This window comes from Corvus moneduloides, chromosome 8, assembly GCF_009650955.1.
Source record: "Corvus moneduloides isolate bCorMon1 chromosome 8, bCorMon1.pri, whole genome shotgun sequence".
In the NCBI taxonomy this organism is placed as follows: Eukaryota; Metazoa; Chordata; class Aves; order Passeriformes; family Corvidae; genus Corvus; species Corvus moneduloides.
In genome coordinates, this window is record NC_045483.1 from 36843324 (window position 1) to 36865467 (window position 22144).

The window sequence follows — 22144 nt, forward strand, 5'->3', positions numbered from 1 at the left end:
GTCGCGTGGGGCCACAGATCCGCGCTGTGTCCTCAGTTTTCTGGCTGAGTCCCAGCTGGGGCAGGTGATGTCTTGTGCCCTGGGGAGACAGCTCGGAAATATTGTTTAAGTGGAGCTGGAGGTCTACAGTTCCAGGCCAAGTGCCCTTGCTTACCACATCTGTGGCAGATTAAGTTGCTGAAACTCCTTTTATCCTGGGGTGCTGTTGTCTCTACGGCACCGGCAGTTCCCATAACATTCCCCCTTTTTCTTAAATTTGACTCACTAGTTGAAACTAATGTAGTGCACGCCTGAATCATTTGATTTAGTGTTGGTGGAGGATCAAAGGGAAGATTCAAGATGACTTGTTTACAAGCTTCATTGGAATTTGCCTTTGCAATTTGAGTTATAACATTCTCTTTTGTGTTTGAATCTTTGATTTGCTTCTCCACCACTAGTTGCAATTTGTCGATGAAATCAATAAAAGGTTCATTTGGTAACTGCCGAATTTCTGTATAATTTAGTTGTGGTGCTAATTTAGGGGGCATCATAAGAAAAGCTTTCTCCACCGCGTGCTTAATAGCATTCAGGACTGGCTCGGGTATATTCGGGCCTGGTCCTGGGGCTTGGCTAGCAACCCATCACTGGTTAGGTGGTCCATGGAAACTCCTGCATTGTTAGGATCTTGCAGCAAAATCAGGAGGACTTCTCCTAGTTGTTTTCTCCAATCTGTCTCCCATATTTGGAATTCAGATGGGGAAAACAAGCAGGAGATGTTTTTCGAATCATGAGGGACCATCACTGTAGTACTGAAGATGGCCCACAAAAGAGTCTTAAAATACTGACTCTCCCTCCCGAACTCCTTCTGGGTTTTACAAAGTTCTTTCCGCCCAGGTGAGTCAAAGGGTTTCCACGCCGGCTTGCTGCGAGTCCGGTTATAAGTAACTGGAGTGGTGAAGGCGCTGGAGGAGGCTTCCAGTTCCGCTTTCAAAATGGCGTCACTTCCAGTCTCCTGACCATGGGAGCCAGAAACCAAGGCATGGGAACCGGAAGATCCCTCCCAGTGGGCGGGAACCAAGGATAAAGAGGTATTACTGCAGGCCTAGGATATATCACCGTGTCCCGCAGCCACAGGCAGGAGGAGGAGGAGAAGATCCAGCAGGCAGGAATTGTGCAGCAAGATTTATTCATTTAATTATTTTACAAACTCTTTTATAGACTTTTTCTTCATAGTCTAATTGGACAAAGGATCAGCCACCCCTTGGGGTGATTGGCTAAAATCCTAAAACATCCATTATCAAAATATTTTTCTACTATACCATAAACAAGACTTTCCAAGGTTGCAGGTGGCTTGGTTGTTTACATTCCCTGCGACCTCTTCTGTGAGAGAGAAAAGTCTCTCACAGACTTAGACAATAGCATGAAAATTCTTGTTAGCAGCATTCTTGTATCTACAATTCCCCCTTTTTGTTTCATAAGATAACAACTCTACTATTAATCCTAAATAGAAATTTATATCAGTTATTAATTCTAAATATGTCCTTAAGGCTTTAACTATCTGACTCCACAACAAGAAATTTAAAGTTCAGTTTCTGCTGGTGGAAGGACCATCCCAGTCTCTGCTTGTAGAAGGACCATCTGCCTGATGGTCGACATCTTGGTCATCATCAGAAGAGTCATTAGGCTGATGATCTACGTTCTGGTTGCCATTTGGATGGTTGGCGTTCTGGTCATCATTTGGAGGTTGCCTGTTCTGCCTCTGGTGCCATAGGTCAGGGCAAACGCATTTTGCAGGTAGCCACCGTACCCCAGTATCTGTGGAAACGCAAGCATACCCACAACCCCAAACGATAAGCTCACGCGGGCCTTCCAACTGGTTAGTGAGTAAATTCCGTACCCAGACTTTTGCCCAGGGCAGTTGTCTCTCACCTGCAGACTGCAATGAGAGAAAATGATTCAGAATAACAGGATTATTTGAATTTTGTGGTACAGTAAGATGATTAATCATATCCAAAGATTTTTCTAGTTGGCTCTGTGGGATTTCTCCATGCATTCCCCTTTTCTGTAGGTCCAAAACATGCTTCAAGGTACCATGAGCGCGTTCGACAATGGCTTGGCCAGTAGGAGAATGTAGGATACCAAAGGTATGGTCTACACCCCATAGGTGTAAGAACTACTGCGTCTTCTCCGAGGTGTAGGCAGGACCATTATCGGTTTCCACAGAAGCTGGCATGCCCAGGACTGAGAAAGCCAATTTCCAATGGGCAATGACATCACGGCCCTTCTCTCCACTGTGAGCAGCAGCCCACATAGCCGAGGAGAAAGTGTCAATAGACAGATGCACATATTTCAGCCGACCAAATTCTGGGATGTGAGTTACATCCGTTTGCCAAATCTGCAAGGCTTTTAGCCCTCTGGGGTTTACCCCAGTTGGCAAAGGCGCAGCGAGTCCGTGACAGTCAGCACAAGCGCTGACAATGTCGCGCGCCTCGGTTGGCGTTAAATGAAACTGCTTCTGCAGGGTATGTGCACTTTGATGGAAGAAGCCGTGCGATGCCTTGGCTTGTGCAATTTTGTCAGGCTGAGGCCCTACCCACGCAGGGTTGGCCAGCATGTCAGCCCTGGCATTGCCTTCTGTTAGAAAACCTGGTAAATTGGTGTGGTTTTGAATGTGCAGAATGTAATATGGATGCACTCGAGCCTGAATTGCAGACCACAAGGTTTGCAACAGTGAAAACAGAGCCACATTGTTCACCTCCTTCAGAAGTGAACAATCTAAGCGTTGGGTGATATCTGCTACATAAGCAGAGTCAGTAACCAAATTCAAAGGTTCCTGTGAGAATCGCTGAAAAGCCATGTTAACAGCCCTTAATTCAACTAACCGAGCAGAGCCTGACTCGTGTTCCTTCAGTACCTTCCATTCCGATCCCTCCTTCCAGGTAACAATGGCTTTCCCAGTTTTCCCTGAACCATCCATAAAGACGGTGGGTCCTTGCACCGGCACTCGACTATTTCTCAGCCGCAACGAAACTATGGTCGATTTTGCCAATTGCAGTAATTTATGGCTGGGCAGATGGTAAGTGATCTGCCATGAAAAGTTTTGCAGCATGCTTTGCAAAGGAGCACTATGGATAAGGCTCCACTCAAAGTATTCCTTTGAGATCGGAATGACAATTACTGCAGGATCCGCAGCCATCAGTTGCAAACACCGTTGACAGCATTTGAATATCAGAGAAGTAACCAATTCAAACACTGTGGGCACAGTCCTTTTCGGCTGGTGAGGCAAAAAGACCCATTCTAGGATATGCAAAGGATCAGGCCATCGTGCATTCCACTGGCCAATGATACTTGTAGGATGGAGGTCTGGAATAGTAATGTAAACAGTGATAGCAGTGGACAGATCCACTCGATAAACCTGACCAGTGGAAACAGCCCGTTGGACCTCTTGCAGCACTCGTTGCGCTTCTGGAGTCAACTCCCAAGGTGAATTCAGATCGGGATCCCCTTTTAATGTATTAAAAAGTGGGGAAAGTTGCTTTGTGGTTAGACCTAAATAAGGTCGTAACCAATTGATGACACCCAGCAGTTTCTGAGCATCATTCAAGGTTTTAATCAAATCCGGGAATCGCACCTCTTGGCGTTGGATAGTTCGGTCCAAAATTTTCACTCCTAAATATTTCCAAGGAGGATGCTGTTGAACTTTCTCCGGAGCTACCTCTAATCCATAGGCATGCAGAGCAGTGAGCAGCTGAGGCTGTATTCTCAGCAGCTCGTCCCGAGTGGATGCTGCCACCAGGATATCATCCATGTAATGGTAGCAGTGTGCATCAGGAAACTGCTTGCAAACTCCAGCTAAAGCTTGGGCAACATACCACAGACAGATAATTGGGCTGTTCCTCATCCCTTGAGGGAGGACCTTCCATTGGTATCTCTTAGCAGGTTCAGCACTGTTAATGGCAGGCACAGTAAAGGCAAATTTTGGTTTGTCATCAGGATAGAAAGGAATTGTGAAAAAACAATCCTTTAAATCAATGATCAGGATGTCCCACCCCATAGGAATCACGGTGGGAGAGGGCATACCAGGCTGCAATGCCCCCATACCTTCCATTACTGCATTAACTTTCTGGAGCTCCTGCAATAATCTCCATTTCCCTGATTTCTTCTTAATTGCGAAAACAGGAGTGTTCCAGGGGCTAGTAGAAGGTTCAAGGTGCCCCTGTTGTAACTGTTCCTGAACCAGCTGATGAAGGGCATCTAACTTCTCTTTCGGTAGGGGCCACTGCGGCTCAAAGATTGGTGTGTTAGTCAACCACCACAAAGGCAGTGTAGGATACTGTGCGCCCCTTACGCACAGTGACCCCTATTAAAAATTTGTCCCAATCCATAGCCCCCAAGCTGCCAACACGTCCCGTCCCCAAAGGTTAAGGGAAGTGGTAGTAACATAAGGCCTAATTGTAGCTCTGTGCCCCTCTGAGTCCTTCACCACCACAGGCTGTTGGCTTAAATAGCTCTGTGTGGTTCCTCCTAATCCTGCGATGGCCGATCCCACTGGGGATAAAGGCCATGAGGGAGGCCACGCAGAGAAGGAGATGATGGTTACATCAGCACCCGTATCAATCAAACCTCGAAGCTGAATCCGGGACAGACGGGCGTTCGGCAGGATCAGGGTACATGTCATCTGTGGCCTTTGGTCAGAGATGTCTGCAGTCCAGAAGGCCTGCAGAAGTCCTGTAGATCCACTGCCGTTATCTTCGTGAGTTTGTTGTCCTATCCTGGGGACACAAGACTTAAAAGGCACTAATTTAGCAGGGCAGGTCTTTTCAGGAATAGTTACAGGGGGGTTTTGCATGGAGACCATAGCGCAAATCTGACCTTTAAAGTCAGCATCAATAACTCCTGAGTGCACTAAGATTCCTTGATGGGCAATGTCAGGTTTTCCCACCAGCATCTCACTGGATCCCTGGGCTAAGGGTCCATATGCATCCAAGGGAACCTTATAAATAGAGTCTAAGACAACTGAGGCTGTGGTGTGTACGTCAAAACCGTCTGATCCGTGGGTGCTGTCCCTAGGGTGGCTGGGTAGGCCTGTGCCTGTACCTGTGCCACTCTCTGGGGGAGTGACTGCATCGGAGAGCAATTCCCCCTCCTTGCACCCCGGCGGAAATTTCCCGACAAAGGCTGACCATTGGCATGAGTCTGGGATCTACAATAGTCCGAGCAATGCCCTGGTCTGCCACACCTCTTGCACTGGGGGATCAGTGTGTTCTCTTTTTGGCTCGGCTTAGGCCACTTCTGGTTTTTCACCTGTTTTGGTTGCCTTGGTTCACGACCAGAAGATGTGTGAACAGGCTGCAGGAACGCAGCCAAAGCAGACTTTTTCTGGTTCCCGGATCCCAGCTTAGCGCAGGCTTCGACCATGTCTCTTACCTCAGGATCCCCTGGCCAGGCATCTATGATTTTTCTGCACTCCTCATTTGCGTTATCTCTCACTAACTGCCTTAACAACAACTGTCTTAACCTGTCAACCTCAACCTGCTTCTTGAGAGAAGCAGCGACTTTCTCTACAAAAGAGAGAAATTACTCTGATTTCCCTTGAACTATTTCAGTATATTCTTTACTGGGCGCAGACAACTCTATGGTTTTCAACAGGGCAGCCATGCCAACCTGCTGAGCTTGCTGCAGGATGCTAGAGGACAAAGTACCCTGTAGACTGGGATCAGAGAAGGGACCAGTCCCCATCAAAGCATCCATTCCTGCTGTCTGTCTAGGATCAGCAGCAGGGAGCTGCATATTCCCTAATGCAGTCTTGTCGGCCAGCTTTCTCCAGGTTTTCTCAAAAACTGTAAATTGTACAGGTTGAAATAGAATTTGACCTAAGTGTCTAATATCAAATGGAGAAAGCAAATCTGTATTTATCACCCTTATTATCTGCATAACTTCAGCAGAACCTAGCCCATATTGTGCCACCTTGGATTGCAGATCCCGGGCAACCTTCCAAGCAATTACCTCATGCTTGTCATGCTCCCCTGAATTTGGGAGAGCCTTATACACTGGGAAAGCTTGGATCTTCCCTTTTGGGGAGTCACTACCATCCTGAACTTCTGGCACAGCCTGTGGATGGAGTGTAACAGCTTCTCGATTACCCCCAGAATCCTCAATTCTATTTGGCATTCCAAATGTCTCCAATAACCTCCAGTAACCCTCCTCCAACACTCACATCTTAACTGACTCTAAGAAGTGACTGCAGTGGGTCGGACGCACTGTTACCGTGCAGTCCTGAAAGGTCCAGGGGCGAGACCGGTGCAGCCTTTTCCTTCGCCACGCGAGTACAGCCGCCTGACAACCTGGGGCCTGAACCTCATCTGCCTCAGTTCCTAATGATGAGTCATCAGGCAAAGGCAACTCTGAGATGCTAGGAGCGATTAGAGGTGGACCGAGAGGGGCACTTTGGCTAAGTTCACTAGAGGCATAACAGACAGCATAGACTACAGCTGGCTGCGCTGCAGTTTGAACAGCAGCTTCTTTATGGGATGCTGTCTTGGCCAGTCCCGACTGAACCGGTACTGGAGCTACTTTGCTCATCTCTTGCTTTGCAGCAGTGTTCGGTGCCATCTCTGGCCTTTGCGCTGCAGCCTGCCTGGCACCGCTGCTGGCCCTTGCTCAGTGGCCACAATGGGTGCCGCTGCCCTCGGCCACTGCCCTGCAGCTGCCGCCACTTCCGGGTTTTCCTGCAGCAGCGCCGCTTCTGGGTTCACCGCCAGCCACGCCGCTTCTTGGTTTGGATACGTGGCTCCCGCGGGCGCCGTGGGCAATGCTGGCAGCGCGGGCCCAGAGCACCCCGCTCGGCAGGGTGCCTCTGTTATCTGCAGCAGCTGTTTTTGCCAGCTGAGCAATTCTCCCAGCTGCCAGGCTATGTTCGATAACTCTGTCAGCAAAGGCAGATGCTGTATTAAAAGGTTGATGGCTCGGTTCTGCAGCGGTGCAGAACAGTCCAGCGCCAAGGAGGGCAGTGGACCACACCCAGGCAGTCTCGGTGCAGTCACGCCTGGCGCTATGCCGGCTAAGAAGTTAGATCCAGGTGATTTTGGCTCTGTTGGTGCATACACAACCAGGCTAGGAGCCACCAGAGGGGTCCAATTCTCTAAGCTGCTAATTCACAGCCCAGGATAAGCCATGGCTGCCGCCGAGCTGAGCGGCAAGGCAGGCTGTGTGCCCTCCCGCTGCCCCAACACCCCCGCCTCTCCTGGCGTGGGGTCCCTGGGGGCCGTGGAGTGACGGCAGGCAGGGTGAGGCGCCACAGGCTCTGCCTGTGGAGCCGGGGGTGTTTTTTCGGATTCACCATCATTTGTCCCCTCGGACGTTCTTCCGTCACTCGTCACCGAAATAGGTGAGCCAGCCCTGCTTCCACAGTCGAGGTCAGTCAGCAGAATAAATAAGGAGCGCCAGGTCTGGTATAATTCTAACACTGCTGGGTCCCCAAACGGGAGTTCGTGTCGGAAAGCACAGCCAAGTTCCTGCCATAAGGCAAAGTCCAGGGCAGTATCTCTGTCCATGGAAATCCCTTTTAAGGTAGCCCAATCTAATAATTCCCGAACTGAGTTTTCAGGAATGGATGTGGGCAATATGCTAAACACACCTTTCCAGACCATTACCACAGCATCGGTTTGTGAGCCGCTGTTCACCATTTCTCAGTCCTGTCGAACCTCACGGTCCTGGGGGGAAGGGGAACAGCGTACCTCTAGAGAAATTCGGCTTGACTTGCGGCAGCAGGACACGTCAGAGAGTGCAGATCACGTCAGGGAGCACCAAATATTACCGCAGGCCTGAGCCCTAGGGTATATCACCGTGTCTCTCAGCTGTAGGGGGGAGGAGGAGAGAAGATCCATCAGGCAGGAATTGTGCAGCAAGATTGATTGATTTAATTATTTTACAAACTCTTTTATAGACTTTTTTCTTCATAGTCTAATTGGACAAAGGATCAGCCACCCCTTGGGGTGATTGGCTAAAATCCTAAAACATCCATTGTCAAAATATTTTTCTACTATACCATAAACAAGACTTTTCAAGGTTGCAGGTGGCTTGGTTGTTTACATAACTCTACTACCTCTTCTGTGAGAGAGAAAAGTCTCTCACAGACTTAGACAATAGCACGAAAATCCTTGCTAGCAGTATTTTTGTATCTACAAAGAGGAGTGGCCACAGGAAGGGCAGGGACTCCCGACACAAGGGGTGGTACCCGACATGAGGGAGTTGCCCGGGGAAGACATATCAGGAAGTGGAGGCAGGAAAGGGTTGGGAGGAGAAGGGAGAAAGGGGTTATGGGAAGGAGAAGACAAAATGGCAGACCATGACATGCAGTCCCCTCCATTTTTTGGGAATGCAGGAAAGTGAGACAAAATGGTGGGCTGGGTAACATAGCCTTTGCCATTTTGTGAGGAACCACACTTTTCACAACCATGGGGACACACAACTGGGGGAAAGGGATCAGGAGACTGGGTGTGGGTAGAAGCCGAAGTGGCATGGCCAGTGCCACTTTGGCGGGGCAGTTGGAAAGACCAAGGAGGGTCAGGGAGACGATGGCAACCCTGTGCCTCATGGCATTTTACACCTCCCGATCTTTCCAACAAAAGCGGGGAAATATGGTGAGGAGCACAAGGGGAGGAGGGAGGATGCAGGGAGAACTGGGGCAAACTCTAGGCTTTTCTTTCACTTTCCGGTTTATTTTGTACTAGTCCTGAAGGACAAAGACTAGGGGAAAGAACTTCTCCCCTGAGGTGTCCCCACATCACTCCAAATCTGAAATTTTACCACCCACTGCCTGCCAAAAAACAGGCGATTTTAAATTAGTAGAGGACACTTCCGGAAAGTAAAAGAAAAGTGTTGGGGTTTTAAGAAGTCTAGTTGTTTTTCTGTTAAAGGAATTTTTCCCCATTCTGTTACTAAGATACAAATCGCTGGGTGCTTAAGAGAAGACAAAAGACCTGGCTACTCTTTTGTTTCACCTGGATGTGGGGGTCAGTTCGCTCCCAGTGTTCCGAGAGAGAAGCTGCGGAGAGAGAAGCTGCTGGTTCTTTTCGGCCGCTTTTCTTTCTGCGGAGAAAGATCCCTGGATCCCCGGCCCGCCTTCCCTGCCCTGATGGAGGCTGGGCTGTGGCCGCCCTGCCCCGCCACTGATTCAAGCCTTTGCTGCATTGTAGCCATGCTCGACCTGCCTAGACCTCCGGGGGGTTCCCCACTTGGATGCATTGCGTCTGCCATCCGGGATTCGTGCTCATCCCTGCCACTCCAGCCTGCTGCTCCGGCCTGCTCCTCCAGCCTGCCATTCCAGCCTGCCGTTCCAGCCTGCTGTTCCCGAGGGTCTGGCCAGACACCGGGCCCAGCTGTCCAGGGGTTTGTGGGGCCTTTGTTCCATCCTTCCCTGGGATCCCAGGCCACCAGTGCCGCGTGCTCCCTGAGCTCGCTCCGGAGTGCCCCCTGCAGCCGCGGGGGAACCATCGCACCTGCCCTGCTCACCGGGAGCCGCCAGCGCCCCTGCTGGGTGTGAGCAGAACTGCACCTGAGGGGAGAAAAAGGGCCCGACAGCCAAGAAGGCTGGGACTGGGTTTGTGATTGTTTGCTGTTACTGCCATAGTTATTGTTGTTTGTTTGACTGGTTATATATATAATAGTAAAGAACTGTTATTCCTATTTCCCACATCTTTGCCTAAAAGCCCTTGATTTCAAAATTTTAGGAACTCGGAGGGAAAGGGGTTACATCTGCCATTCCAAGGGAGGCTTCTGCCTTCCTTAGCAGACACCTGTCTTTCAAACCAAGACAAAAAGCCAACAAACAAACTTTTTCAATAACCCCTTAGAAAATTTAAAACCACTACCCTTAAGGGATTCCCCAACTTGGACATAAACCTCTCTTTGAGGCTGAGAGAGCTTAGCACCCATTGTTCTCAGCCTCAACTTCACCCTCCACTCGCAAAATGGAGAACTAAACAAAAGCTCCCAGGGGCCGGGAATACTCACACAAATTTGGTGATGCTCCCCTAATGGAGCCCCAAAAGTCGGACACAGGAAATCAAAGGCACAGGTAGGGTCCTCGGGATGCACTGTTCTCTATGACCAGGAGTTGGCAGTCCCCTCTCAGAGCACCACTCGTAAAACAGAGCATGCTACTACGAGAGGTGTGGCACTCCGAAGAAAGTTAACACCCACTGTCCACCGATGGCAAGGACGCCCGCAGACTTGCATGTGTTGGCCCCTGTTTGGGCGCCAAACTGACGCTGACACTCATTTATGCCTAAGCGTGCCCTCAGTTGGAGGGGACACAGCGTCACTTCCCACAAGTGTCCTTATGGAAGCGTCTTCGGTGGGTGTGCGCACGTGCTGGCTTCTCTTCAGAGGAGGGATGTCAGGTAGCCAATGGACTGGGCTCGCATCAACCTGGAGGCAAAGAAGGTGAGAAGGGCTTCTGGTGTGTGTTCCAACAGGTTTATTGCAGAAGGGTCCAGGGACCAGAAGAGCCTCAACAGAGGCTGTGCATAATCCTTTATAGGGGGACAAATTTGAGCGGAGTAAAGGAAAGGGACCAATGGGATACAGATAAGGGGGAGGACACAACTTAACTATAACCAATACGGGAAACAGGGAGGCGGGAGTTACAATTGGGAGCCAATTGTCAACTGAATAACAAAGAACCTTCTAGAAAAGGAGGAGGCAGCTTGGGTCCTGGTGTCACCCAGGGGGATGCAGCTTATACTTCAGTGCCACTCATTGACCTGCCCTCGACTCCACTGTCCTGGGCAGGGAAATCCACCCATGGGATGGTCTCAACTTGATTGCCACTTGACTGCCACAGCCCAGAAGTGGTCTGGGCCACCACAACAATAGAGCATCCTCAGTAACTCCCATTTCAGGCAGGACAAATATTTACACATAATATATCCTGGCACATACAGCTTCTAGATATATATCAGCCATAGTACTAACTTAAAATCAGGTTCTTATTACTTTATGGATCAAAATAAATTATTTTCTGGAGGAAATAAGAGACTCTGCTTTGTCACTCTGCAGTTGCATTCAGTAGGAACATGATAACTGACAGAGAATGCATTTAAATATCCAGGGACAGGCATTCTTTTTGGAGACATCAAGTATCTGGATTCATTGCAGACCAAGCTGAGCCAGGCACAGAACATAAGTCTAGACTCATCTATCCTCAAAAGACTGAGGAATATCTTCAGGAATAGAAAGGACTTGTAATAGCATTCAAGCAGAAAGAACATGTTCAGAATTAAATGCTATCATACCCTTCTGTAATGGGCTTTGTACCCTCCTATTATCACATATGCTAAAGCTAATTATTTTCTTTGTTTTACATTGTCCTATACTTTAAAGTGCTTTTTACAAGAATTGCTCAGAGATTATAATCACTACTCTGTGTACAATCACACCATCTGAAATGTTCCTGCAGTCTGTTCAATCATCTGAAGCTTTACTTCTGTTCTGCCCAACAGCCTCAACTAAATGGTCAGCAGTGATTTCGTAACATCCTTGATGCAGTTCAAACATATTGATCCCATCACCCTGAAGTCTTTTCTAAGAGATAAATAACTTCAGTGTTGTAAATATTTTATTAATATTTATGCACCCTCATACCATATGCCATGTAGGCTTCCCTAAGCCAGCATAATAAAAAAAGTAAAAATTCAAGTGTATTTTGAGAAACTTTCTTCCTGTAAGTTTGGGGTAAATTGTAAATGGGAGGTGTACTGCTACAACTCCAGTTCCAGTTCAAACCTATAGATCTATCACCCTTTAGTCTACTCTCTATATATGATTACACACTTAAAATTCACAGCTAGTACTTCCAAAAACTTCAGTATATCCAGAAAGAACATAGCTCAAATGATCCCCTTTCTATTAATGGCATAATGGCAATCTAACATCTGTTCTTTATATCAGCATGAATCTTAGGAATTATAACAAACACAAATTTCTGGAGATGCAAATTTTCACACAAGGTAATATAATATTGAAATGTATACAAAATACCAGTACATACATTTGGAAACCTCATCATATATAGTAAGTCTTCGTAAGATATTATGGTTAGGATATCACATCCTGTTGATACCACAACATATTCTTACATAATTATTTAAATTACAAGCATTGCTGTATTTCCACAGGTCACTGCAATTCAGATTAGTACCTCAATTCAAATACAAGGTCTTTCACTTCAAAGATTTAGTAGATTTTATTTGCTCTAGACTACAGCAGTGGGTACCACACAGCATTCATTCTCTTGTTAATGTTCTGCAATAATTGGTGTGAGCCTTAATAATTGCCAATTTGTTATCTTACAAGTGGATAAAGTTTATCAATCCAATACTGAAAAATGATGGCATTAACTGGAGTCCCCGATCCTCAAATAACATGCGGGTTTGGGGGAAGAAATTTGACAGAAAAGCCAGAAAGCAGGAAAGCAACTGTTTGGGAAGTCTGGAGAGTATTTCAGAGGTAAAAATCACAGAATTATATTCTGTAGCTTTGAAAAAATGTGAGGTGGAAGAAAATTCGAGAATTGACCAGAAACATAGATATCTATATTCTTCAGCATGCAAGTGAAGGGACATGCAAAAAGCAGAAGAGTTATAGTAATATGTAATACTGTATGACTTCTTCACAGTGATTTGGTAACATTTTCAATTCAGCCAAAAAGCTGAATACTTGTTTTTCATGTACTTTAGCTGATGATGGTTTCCTTACTGAAATGGAGCACATGTTCCTTTCTATTCCCTTAAATCCTTTCCTAATACTCACCATTTCCAAATCACGTATTCAACTGGGTTTTTTGGGGACAAGTCATCAGCCCTGCTGACCTCCATCAGCAGCTCCAGCTTCCTTCACACAATGTTTCCAACATCACTCTGCTCCTTCCACAAACAACAACATCTTACCAAACCCATCAAGATATTTTGAACCTTGCACTGTCCAACCAGTGGTGCCCAAAGCCCATCCCAGGAATATGGTAGGGCTTCAGAACTCAGCACACAAAGCTCCTGTGATACCCAACACATGCCACATAGTGGTACGTGAGATAGTGAGATTTGCTGAAGGAAGTAAATTCAGCTTCATTATACCCAGCTGATTTTTCAGAAAGGTTCAGTGGTGATAAAGATTAAAAACTTGAGAGCCGATACAGTCAGAATAATTTATACTCTCTCCTTTTAACCTCACTGCTGTATGGGCAGAAGCCCAGGAACACAGATTTACAACAGTTCAAAAATAAATAAATTACAGGTTCACAAGAGTCTTGTGAAAACTAACATGCATTTTACACTTTCCGAACAACAAATGAACAGAATTAGAGAATCCTATCTTGTGCAGTGTTGGAAGTCTGTCTCAGACAACTTGTTTTGGCAGTCATATACAACCAGACTTCTACACACAAGTGTCCTTTCCAAAATGCTGCACAAGCCCCACTGGTCAGTGAAATCTGAGGCAAATTCTCTTATTCCCAGGTAGGTAGACAGCAAAAAACCCCATCAAGGTGAATTTGTATGATCCCTGGAAAGATTTCTGCCAGCTGCCGTAGCAGATAATCAAAACAAAAGTAAATTAGTTTTCCTCCTAGTTTTGCCCAGGCCATTCTTCCCAGAAGCTTCACTAGTTACACACTTCATGATCTGTATTTGTGTGTGTCACGATCCGCTAATGCAAGCGGGGGTCGTGATGGTTCATTTATCCATCTCAGAGTGTAAAAGGACACAAGGGATTTCAGTTTTAATCAAAACAGTGCACCTTTATTAAGTGCCCACAACACAGTAATGCAATAGAAGAGAGTAAGAGAGAGAGAGAGAAAAAAAAACAAAGTAGAGAGGGGGAAAAAGAGGGGCAATAGCTACCAACGGATGAGACGAAGTCCTCATGGTCTTCTGCCAATAGATTCGTCTTCTTTCCGTGGGGAGATCTCGGTTATTTCAGAAGGTCCCTTTATAGTCCTTTTCAGAAGCGAGGGGCAACTGGCCAAGAGGTTGGGAAATCTACAGCCATTGTTATGGGGTCCATTGCTTTGGGAAACAGGTACAGGACAGACGTACAAGACAGGTGTACCGGAGAGGTGTACAGGACAGGTCGTTCCTTTCCGCTTCAGCACAGTCCTTCCCGCCTGGGCAGCAAGAACGTCACAGTCCATTGTGACCTGCACTAATTTTCCTCAGGAATGCGTACCAGTTCCCAGTGGGCACACCCATAGGCAACACTTGGCAGACATCCCACCTCAGCAGGGCCAGGACTCCTGTGTTCAGTCTCTGTCCTCAGCGATGATCATGAGGCAGATGAGGGATCTTCGGACCATCTCTTACAATGTGTTCGCAGGAAAGTAATTAGAAGGGAAAGGACTTCTTTCCAGGCAATTAGATCACCATTTCCATCCAAATGTAGCAATAAAAAAAAATTAGTTAAGTTTCATTTCCTGTGTCACAACAGGGACAAACCACTCCAGAAGGACACTGCAACTGGTAATGGCCAGGACAAATACTTTAGATTTAAATTAAAATGAAATGTCACTAATTTTGGTGATGAAGCATTTGATGTCCTTCCCACCTCTTGATTACAAAAAGGTTGGATAAGCTTCATGTTAGTATAAATTTCCTCTTTTGCCTCAGACCTAAACCCGAGATTTTGAGGAGCAGAAACACCTCTTTTCTGTTATTTTAACTTTCATTTCACCTTTGTATAGAGGAGGAGATTTGTAGTGCAAATCACTAAAATTGCATCTGCCACTGTTACATTTTTCTGCTTCTTCCAAGCTGATTTCAGCATTTTTTGATGAGACAGGGTATAACATTTTATTGACCAACAAAACATCCCGGAATACATTTCCATCTCCCTCCTATTGATTTAAGTCAAGCCTGGCAATCATTTCAAATCAGAAATCACCATTGCCAGAACAATCTGTAACACACAACAACAACAAAAAAAATTGTTTTATGCACAAGTGGGCACACGAAGGGCTCAAAAAAACACAAAACAACATGTGGGTGCCTTTATTCCCAACTCAGTAAACAGGATCTCATCCCCAAAGCATCAGTTCTCCACAGTGTGTCAAAGCACACAGACAAGGTAAAGACTGGAAAAAATGCCTTTAGTGTAGAAGATCTGAGGAGATCAATCCATTTGGATTATCAAATGAAAGGTTAAGTGGTGGCTTGATCACAGCTTCTTGCCATCTACAAAAAGTAGACAATCCTGGAGTCCAGTATTCTAAAGCAGACCAGACTGAGGGTAGCTCAACAAACCAGATGCAGAATGAACAGCAGTTTTTAAGTAACGGGGTAATAACCAACTGGAATTAGAGGTCATGGGCTGATGTGGGTCTTCTGCAACTGGGATGGCATGGTTTAAAAAAAGAAATGCACTTTGTCAGTGGCTTTCAAACTTGTGGAGGTCTGAAAAACTTCAGAAGATGCAAACTTCCCAAAACCTTCCTATAAATACTTTAAGGCTGCTGACAAATGAAAGTATATCTACTCTTTGTGTTACCTTTCCTTGCTAACTAAATGTAATATTAGGACCTAAAAAGAGTGCACAGACCACTGGTCTTATTCACTAGCACTTAGTTCAGAGAAGTTTAGGTGACATAAGAGCCTCCACTATCAGATCACCAGTGGTCTCTTATTATCTCCAGTTCTGTGAGAGTTGCTAGAACAGGGGGAGGACACAAAACCATGCCAACAGAGATAATAAACACTTCAAAGGTCCTTTGGACAGACCAGCAGCTGGAGAGGTATAAAGAAGATGATGCAGTAGGAAAAACCAGCAGAGGATAATGACTCCCAGTGGAAAGGCCCCAAATTTGCCAAGTGGCAGCAACACCCACCAAGATGCATCTTTTCTAACTTATGCAAATGGTGCTCCCTACTTGATTTGTACCTAATATGATCTACCTCCCTCACTCCAGCTTCTAGTGAATGGTAAAGAATGCACTAGGGAAAAATCCTGCACTGAAATTTCTGTCATTCTTGTAAGTGAAACCACAAAGAAAAATGTCTGGGATTCTAATAATTTCTGAAGCATCATAATTGTTTTCCAATGGAAGCTGATGATGACGTGATGGCTCTCTGAAGACATATATTCAGCAGAACTATTTTCTTATTGTTTCATACATTAACTATAAGCCTCATGAACAGCCCCATACTTTAGGAAGTATTTGCCACACTACAAGTGAAAGTTTGTAATGTACAAAAAGATGAAGTTTATACCATACAAAGCCCTAGGAATTAAGTAAGCACACATGAAGCTACATGTTAAAGGGCAAGGCCTGCTGCCTCCTTCTGCGTCTCCTGCCCAAAACTGCTCAGTCCATACTAATGGGACAGGGTTTGGAACAGCTCCGTAGGCATCACATGCTAAAAAGACCTGGTATTTAAGACATTAATATATTCGTTATTTATATGAAGCCATCTTACTGTAACAATTGTGTTCATGTGGAAATCATTTCTACCTTTAAAAGTTTTACCAAAACTGTGTAATTTCTCTAACAGACATAAAGAGTCTTTGGTTCTTACACACAAAATCAAAGCAAGTATCTAGAAGTTTACTTTAGTACAGGAAGGGTTGGCACAGAGTAGTAACAGTAAATATCAATATTACATTCTTGTTCTTTTAATTGCTGGATGACATTGCTTTAATTGCTTCTGATACCAATGTCATAAGATCTCATTTGTGAAGTCAACATATGCCACCAAATTACTCAAAAGGTTCGTTTTTAAGCTGAGCTGCAACTCTTACTAAAACTAATATGTGTAACACTTCTCTAACATTAACCAGCAAAATAAGGTACATTAAGTATAAGGCACATGACCAAGGTAGAGGGTATGAAAGGTATACATAGAGCAGACAGTTTTTACTTTAAAGTTTTAAATTTGAGGAGTTTGTTCATGTAGAGGAGCAGCTCTTTTGAGAGATTTCTGCCGTTCTTGCCTTGCAGTCGTCACACCATAAGAATTCTCAGTGTGACATTAAACAGTGAGGGCTCTCTTGTTTGATCCATGTCTAACATCAGCAAATATACACCCCTCACAACAGCATGGAATGTTTCCTATGATACCTCCACAGGGCTACTTAAAAGCATAGGCCCGATTCAAGAACAGGTCTTATTTTTACCTTGCAGCCTGCACCCGATTTTCGTGGAACAAGCATTTAAGGTGAGGTCTTCAAAGAGGCCAAAGCAGTGATCCCTTTGAGAGGGATGAGGTGCCAGGGCTCTGGAACGGTTCAGTGGGTATCAGACCACATACAGAAGAAGGGTCACAGGCTGGTAGCACTTTTCCACATTACCTGGGCACAGCTTCCAAAGGAGATTTTTCTCCTGGCTAGCAGCTGGATCTGAGCATAGCACAAGGAGACTGCTCAGGACCTGCCTACACCACCCACTTGGGCATTGGGTTATAGCAAGGGCTACAAAATACGTCTCCAAAGAGACATTACCCGCAGGAGCAGCTGATGGCAACAGCCTCCTTGTCTTTGCCTCGGCTGCTTGGGCACCAATCATGCAAAGCTAAATGATTGCAAATACATGCAATCATTATTAATGTCTGCAGTGGCAGAGGTGCTGATTCCATGGTGCTAGGTGGTGCTTTGAAAATGGTACTGAGTCACAGAAGAAGGAGGAATAATGAGATACTGAAGTTTTAATAATTTAGCTTGACTCTAAACCCCAGGGTGCCATTGTCTTCCAGTAAATATCCCATAACAACGATCAAGCAATGACCCAGCCATCATATAGCTGAGCAGTAGAAAAATGAAGAATGACTAGCTAATGGGTTTTGCTTTTATATTAAAAGGGATATTTTGCATAACAGATGCAGGGAGAAATGAAGTAACATTACCAGGGATGAGGGAGGAATATTCACCCTTCCTTTGGGATAGCCTACAGGCACAGCAGGTCTGAGCTGGGTAGCATGTGGCATTCTGGTGGTATTCTGCAGCATTCATATAATGCAGGTCTCTGGCTCTCTCCACTACAGCCACATAGCCACCAACACTGATGCTCAAAGTGTGTTTGATTTCCAAACAAAACACCATGTGCTGGTATATCTAAAAATACATCTATTTTTTAAAAAACAGATTTCAATCCTACTGGCATTTTCATGGGTTTAACTTTAAACCAGAACATGGGATTTGCTACTCTTTTGCAAACAGACCTTCACAGTACTAAAATATGTTTCCCAAGCCTGCCGTGCCCATTTAGTTCAAACATATTGGAAGTTTTACTCAGACATTTTGGCTAGGTCATAACTTATACTTGTTTTTACTTTGTTGGGCTTTCTTATAGATACTTACTTTTAATTGAGAACATTTAAATAACACATCGAGCATTGTCAGGGTTAGGATTTTTCCAGTCTCTACAAGTTCCCTGGCTGGCTGCAGTGCCAACTATGATCTTGTTTTTCTGAAGTCACAGGGAATCCAGTCCCACATTTCTATGACTAGTTGTGAAATTCAGCTCAGTTTCAGCTGCACTTTTTTCCTTCCAGCAGCTTTCAAAACCCCGGGAATGACAGAGTTTTCTATCTAAAATTGTGTCCAATTTAAATGAGTGATTTATTACAATTGATGAAAAAGGCTTAAAGAATATTTAAAAGACTACTAAATGTCAACACCAAGTCAAATGTACTAATTATTTGAAAACAATTATTCTGATATGCAAATAGAAGCTTGTTGTCTCGGTTTTGAAAGACAGGTGTCTGCTAAGGAAGGCAGAGGCCCCCCTTGAAGTGGCAGATATAACCCCTTTTCCCTCCAAGTTATTATATTTTGAAATCAAGAGCCTTTAGGCGAAGATGTGGGAAATAGGAATAACAGTTCTTTACTATATATATATATATATGTATATAACCAGTCAAACAAAACAACAACAACTATGGCAGTAACAGCAATCACAAACCCAGTGCCAGCCTTCTCGGCTGTCAGGCTATTTCCCGTCGGGTGCAGTTCCGCTCGCAGCCGGCAGGGGCGCTGGCGGCTCCCGGTGAGCAGGGCAGGTGCGATGGTTCCCCCGCGGCTGCAGGGGGCGCTCCGGAGCGAGCTCGGGACACACGCGGCACCGGTGCTCCGGGGATCCCGGGAAGGGATGGGACAAAGGCTTCACAAACCGCTGGGCAGCCGATCCCGGACTCTCAGGAACAGCAGGCTGGAACGGCAGGGACGAACGCAAATCCCGGGTGGCAGACGAGATGTATCCAGATGGGAAAAAACCCACGGAGGCCCAGGCAGGCAGGGCGAGCAGGGCTACAGCGTAGCGAAAGCTCGAAGCAGCAGCGGAGCAGGGCAGCCACAGCTCGGTCTCCAGCAGGGCAGGGAAAGCGGCTTTTGGGGTCCCGGCGTTGTTTCCAGCGGGAAGAAAGAACGGCCAAAAAGAAAGAAGCAGCAGCTCCTTTCTCTGCAGCTTCTCTCCCCGGACGCTCAGAGCGAACTGCCCCCACACCCAGGTGTAGACAAAGGAGTAGCCAGGTCCGCCCCACTCCCCTTTTGTCTTTCTTAAGTACAGCTATTTGTCCCCTAGCAACATGCATATGGGAGAAAATTCCTTTAACAGAGAAAAAACAGACTAAACTAAAACCCCAACACTTGTGAACATATAGACTCAGGAAAATCATCTTCCACACACAACTAAGTACTGAATGATATTCCAAAACTGCCTTTTTGGTTTGAGAAAAATTAAACTATTTAGAACCAAATAGATTTCTATTTAAATCTCAATTTCATTTCCCAATGGACTATATTATCAAAGAAATTGCTCACATTAACAATAAAGGAAGCATTTAGAGCAGAGAAGTACTCATAGGGCAATTAGTAATTGTAATGATAGACTCAGTAGAGTAGAAAGCAAAGAGGGAATTTTGTCAAAGGTTAGACACGAGATATTTGATACAGCTGCCTCTTCTACTGGTGTAGATCCAGGGAAGGCTCAAACCCAGCTCCCTGGCTACCTGTGCGTTGCAATGGCTCAAAAGGAAAGCTGAGGGAGGGGACAGGTGTCAAATTAGGTAACAGTGGAATTTTTCAGTATCTCCATCACAATTTGAAGCAGAGAGAGGAATGGGAGAACAGGCCTCAAAAAAGGGCTGCTACAGACGTAATGTTCAATGAGAAGGCAGTTTTCTCAACAAATGCATCAAAGAAGTAATGACTGAGATCACTCCAAGTGCCTTGAAAAGTAATGAACTCCCATCTGTAAAGTCCCCCACAAACACCCTAAGCCTAGAAACCATTACTCTGTTACAAAAAAGTAGTGTCTTCTCCAAGGGGAAGCAGGCAGCACTTGTGTGAACATTTGAGAATCATCCTCACCACTGTTTATCTACTTCCTCAGTCAATTGGCCTCAATAACATCTGGACAGCAAGGAACACTCACAAAGGCGGCAAATGGCCTTTACCCAGAAGTCACCCTGGAAAGGAAAAAAATTCTATCTAGTTTTAAAAGTGAGCATATACTGACATCAAATGATGGAAAAAATCTTCCTTCCCTATTCTCTGTAGGGTTTCCCGTTGTTTGGAACACCAGTTTCCAATCTGAGCGATCTTCCTGAAGGTAATGGCCATTTACCCAGCACTTTATCCATCTCTCCTCTGCTGAAGACTTCAGCTTGCTCTAATCAGGGAAAAAACACAAATTAAGGAGTGTGTTTCTGTATTTGCCAGGAGAAACATGCTCATTTGCCTGACAGCTGTCTGTCATAACCACAACCAGAGTAATGGATAATGTGCATTTTACTCAGATAATAATGATTAATGCTGATCATTAACAACTCAATGCATTAGTTAGACATGAGAGTGGCTAATCAATCTGACTCAAGCTAGGGATATCAAATTTAGCAGCAAAGTGAAAGCTTCCAGGAAATCATCACTTTTCCAATTGAATTTACAGCATAGGTGCTGAATACAGGCCATTCAAGAAGCTCTTAATTATGTGGCAAAGGTATAAAACAAATCTAAAAATCAACTGCTAAAAATGCAGAGGAACAGTACTCTTTCACATATAAACCAGAGCCAATAGTTCTGACTATTTTACATTCTTTAATTGTGAAAGGAAATCAGATCCCAGATTTATATCCAAAAATACAAACTGTGTATCTCTTCTGCAGGTTCTGTGTCCCTGCATGAATCCATGCAGACACGCACACTGGATGGAGGCTCACACACTTGGGCTACTAGTTAGGATCCCTATTTCTCACAAAAACAGCCGTGTATCCCAGCATCATAAACACCTTGGACACTCATGGCCAAGATCTCCATCGTGTATCAGAAAGGGATTGTTCCTCTCAGTTTTCCACTACTGAGGCTAAATCTGGATTACTGTGTCCTGATATGGGCTCCCAAGCATAGGAAAGACATGGATGCACTGGATTGAGTCCAGTAGAGGGTTACCAAGATGATCAAGGGCTGCCATGGTACCTGAGAGAAGAGGCTGAGAGATGGGTTTCTTTAACCATCCGAAGAGGAAACTCAGTGATGAATCTTAATGCTAACAACCACTACATCAGAAAAAGTTCACAAAAAGGGTTATGAAACATTGGAACTGTAAGAAGTTGTGAAATACCCAGTCCTTGGACAGGACTTAGGCAATCTGATCTAACTTGGAAGTTGAAGCAAACCTTGAAGCCAGCCATGTGGAAACAACCTCCCAACAAAAGCATTCTATGATTCTGTTATCTGGAACACAAATTAGTTGTGATAATTTAACATTTTATACTTGTCTTGGTTTGAAAGACAGGCAACTGACAAGGAGGATGGGAACCTCCCTTGGAATGGAAAGTATGACCCCCTTCCCTCTGAATTATCATAACTTTGAAATTAAGGGGCTTTCAGGCAAAGATATGGGAAAAGGAATAAGAGTTCTTTACTAGTATGTATGTGCATAACAAGGCAAACAAACAACAACGTCAGCGACAACAAACAGAACCAGACTCCCAGTGCCAGCCTCTCTCGGTCGCCAGCACTTTCCCCTTTGGTGCAGTTCCGGTCACAGCCGGCAGGGGCGCTCCCGGCCGGGCAGGGGGATGTGGTGATCCCCCCGGGCTGCAGGGGGTGCTGTGGCGCGAGCGCTGTTGTCTCTCTCCATGCAGTAATGGCGGATGCAGCCAGCGGAAGGGATGGAAAAGGGGCT

The 22144-nt window shown here is 45.5% G+C and overlaps 1 long non-coding RNA gene across 1 annotated transcript; it reads right to left on the minus strand.

The window, feature by feature from the left end:
• Positions 1-1715: 1715 nt before the first annotated feature.
• On the minus strand, positions 1716-4641 carry LOC116447404. The gene is made up of 2 exons (XR_004241565.1): positions 4603-4641; positions 1716-1794 (listed from the first exon to the last, which is right to left on the minus strand). It is a non-coding gene; the product is annotated as an uncharacterized LOC116447404 (long non-coding RNA).
• Between the last annotated feature and the right edge of the window lie 17503 nt (positions 4642-22144).